Genomic DNA, 3984 nt, shown 5'->3' on the forward strand with positions numbered 1-3984 from the left:
GTTGCTTGATTGCTTAATCTTAGTGGAACTGCACAAGAGGAGATCTTACTTCCTATCCGTGTTGGCAAATTTGGTTTAGATCTTCTTCTTGTGAGTTGTTTGAATTCCGCATCATGAGAGGTCAGTACTAGCCTTCTTTCACATGATTCTGCAGTGTGCTTTCATATGTTGTGCCACTTGTACGGAAATGTTGCTTGATTTTAGTGAACTGCACAAATGGAGACAAGACTTTCAATGTGTATGTGCACCATAATATCCCATTGAGGTAAGATAAGGATATTTCACAACTGTTGGTCTATATTTTGCCACTTTCATCAGAAAATTAATGTCATTGTTTAGTGCTATACTTGTGCTCCCTAATTAACATGCCAAATCTTACATTGAAGGCGAAGCTTGTCAGTTATTGAACCAAGTGATGAAGGGGAAGAACAAGCGGAAGAAAAACAAAAATCAACTCTCGATGCTGTAATGAAGCATTGGAACTGTGATGACACAAGTAATGATATAGTTTTGCATCTTAATTTATTGCTATGGCTGGAACGAGCAATTATTTTGCCACTGATTTGATGCCACTCTTAATTATGTAATACGTAATTGTCTCTACTTGTGCAAACAGGGATCTTGTTTGAAGATACCATATATTTTAGTGGAACTGCACAAGAAGATGTTGGAAACATTAAACTAATCGAGGAGTATATAGTAAGCATGGCCACCACAGTGGATAGCAACAGATGGTTCCAGAGAAGTGCTTCATCTCTATGCTCTACACAATAAGCCTGCTGACAAAGGTTGGTACTCGCCCACTGATTTCATCCACATGATTGAGCTTTGTCATCTCTATTGGTGCCGTGCTACTGTTTAGATACTGTCATGAAAAAGTGGTATTGTCCTTGAGAAGTGCTTCATCTGTGTTGTTTGAAATATTTCCTTTCCTTCTTTTCGAGCAAACTGGGATGCTAGTATTTAGTTGTCCTCTTGTCTTTGCACAACAGGATCATCCTCCTCTGAAGAAGAATATGGAGTATGTGAAGTGACTAGTTATGATTATGCGAGGATGAAGAAGCCATGTCTATCTTCTCATCAGAAGGAACAGTTGAAGGATGGTTACATTACTCCCCACAAGACCAAACTAACTTCAGCTCAGAAGGACTGACAAATCTCCATTTTCTTGCTGTGATGCGTGAGTACAATGTTGTTCTAGGATTCTTTCCGGTGAGTTCCATTTTTCTAAAATGTGATCTACATGGACCATGTAGGTGCCTGTTTAAACTGTCAATTCATAGTACAGTTTGCTTTATACTAATCACTTTTTTTGTATTTGTGCAAATAGGGGTGCTCAGCTTGATTTCAATGGGAACTGCACAAAATGTTCATGAATACACCGAATCATTCATTTCCACCACAAGAAAGGAGGTGTCGATAAGTTCAAGGTGTTGCAACATATAAGGGCAAAATCATACAAGCTACGCGCGAATTTGGTTGATTTTGGTGGAACTGCACAAAAAGAACAACTGGTTTATTTAGCATGAGGTGCCATGTCAATGTCCGAACTGATGTCAAACCCTGCCCATTCCACAATCGTAGGCATTTGATATTTTGGAATGGGACAACCTTGTCAAATTTTGCTCATTGATTTTAGCAAGAAGACATGCGTTTGATATTTTCAAATGTGACGCCCTTTGCTGTCAACAGCGTCGATCGATTTTTTTCTTTATTCCTTAGTTGTAAATTAAATATTGGCTCTGACATGTGAATCACTCAGATGCATAATCATTGACTGTTTTGAATGTTCTCTATGAATTGCCAGGCCTGTGTGTTTGATTGCAATGTACATGAATGCTAAAAAGCTGCTCAAACTCTTTGTACTCCTTCTGTTCCTTTTTACTTCGCACATGTGAAAGTGCATACTTTTTTCTATAAGATTGGTCAAAGTAGAGATACTTTGACTGCAGACAAAACTTGTATGCAGACTAGAAAGGACTGGAGGGAGTACATGTGAAACTGCTGCAAACGAGGTGATCACCATGGGAATAATGCTAGTGCGTATTGTTTTGCATGTTCAACCAATGCTAGTGATACAAGAATTAAAACTAATTGAAATAAATTCATGCATACATGGTCGGATTTCATATAAACATGCCGGATTTCATTACATTTCATACATTCTTCATCTAAAAAGGGGTGCGCTGGAGGTATAATTAATTAACCGAAGCTACCCTACCTGTGTCCGGCTGAGCTGAACAGAAGCTTCAGTGACTTAATTATACGTGTCGTTGCCTAACTGACATGTGGCCCAGATGCGTGTTGGGCCCACGTGTCAGTCAGCCAACTGGACCAGCAGTTAAGTAGAAGCAGCGTCCTTCTCCAACATAGCTCTCCGACTCCACGTCGCCGCCAAGAAGCTAACCGCCCGTCAATGGTCAACCCGCCTAGCTTGGCTTCAACCGGAGGGTAGCAGCGGTAGCCTTACTTGGACCCGAGCGGCAGCGACCTACCGTGTTCTACTCTTCCTCATTTTCTGTGTGGCGCGGCCTTGTTGGCAGCGGGGCGGGGCCTCGGCGGAGCCGGCGATGTCCTCTGTCTCGTTGCCAGCAGGGGGCGCCTTGGTGCAGTGGGAGGATCCTGCCCCTCGTTGCTAGTAGGGTGGGGCCTCGGCTGAGTCGGTGATTTCCTCTGGCTCGTTGTTGGCGGGGCGGGGCCTCAGCGGATCCGCTGGTGTCCTCTGCCTTGTTGTTGGCGCCGCGGGGCCTCGGCGGAGCAGGGCCTCGTCGATGTGAGTCGAGCGGGGGCATGTGGAGCCGGCATTGTCCTCTGCCTCGTCCTCGGTCTCGCCAAACAGCACCTCGCCCGCTTCATCACCCGCTTCGTCGCCCTCTTTGTAGGCGGCCGTAGCCTCCGCCACCTGCATGCGGTACCGCCAGCGCTCGAGGTGGCCCTCGCGGGCGGAGCAGTATGAGTCGAGCAGCGCCTCCTGCTCCGCCCGCTCCACGGCGATCTGCTCCTCCGCCTATAGGTGCTCGTGGAGGAGATGGTGGTTGTAGACGGCGTTAGCCTGCACCTCCCGGAACTGCTCCTCACGCTTCTGCCTCACCGTGTCCATATATTGGGCACGGGCCTCGCCGATGGTCATGGTGCAATGCACCGGCGAGGATGGCGCGGAGGAGGGGGTTGGTGCCGGATCGTCGACTACCATGTTCTCCATTGGGACGTCGTTGTCCTCCGGCTGTGTGCCAGCCAGCCAGTCGGCAGCAATGGCTGCCATCTCCTTGTGGTCCGTCGTCCGCCCGTCCCGAAGAGCGCTAGAGCGCGAGGAAGCCATGGTGGGTAGTAGTGGTGTCGACAGGAGAAAGGGAATGGATGCGGATGACTGCGGCTATGGCCAGCACAGCAGTTTATATAGCAATGGTAGGTGGCGAAGGGACGGACGTGTGGCGCCGGAGGAGCCGCCTCGGCAACCACGTATCATTAATGTGGGCGGCAGATGGACATACGGACGACACTTGTGTCGTTTGAAGGTGGAACAATCACCTGCACCGGGAAGCGGGGCGGCCGGCGCTGACTGTTTCGGGCGGAAAGCACGCGTGGGCGAGGAGATGACTTTACTTGGAGAGGATGACAGTGGGGACCCACTAGGGCCATAGCCTCACGTACGCAAGTGCCTCCTTATTATAGAAAACTATTTTTTTTGCTTCCTCCTGGTTTCCTGACATCACGGTTCCACACCATTGTCAACGTATGTAGTCAACAAACGAGAGAATTGCACAAGAAGCGGCCGACAGCTAGGACCAAGCAGCTCGAGCAGTATTTTTGTTTTTGAGGTGTGAGTAGTGCAGAGTTTTTATTGAGCGATGTTTAGCCCAGATATTAATTTTTCTCCTCTGAACAATAACGAAAATATCGCTGCATGTATTAACTAGGCGGGTTGTGGCCCGTCTAGCCTAGGCCCGATATCCAGCCTAGATATTAATTTTTCAAGCTGAACAT

The sequence above is a fragment of the Triticum dicoccoides genome, chromosome 7B (assembly GCF_002162155.2).
Source record: "Triticum dicoccoides isolate Atlit2015 ecotype Zavitan chromosome 7B, WEW_v2.0, whole genome shotgun sequence".
Classification (NCBI taxonomy): Eukaryota; Viridiplantae; Streptophyta; class Magnoliopsida; order Poales; family Poaceae; genus Triticum; species Triticum dicoccoides.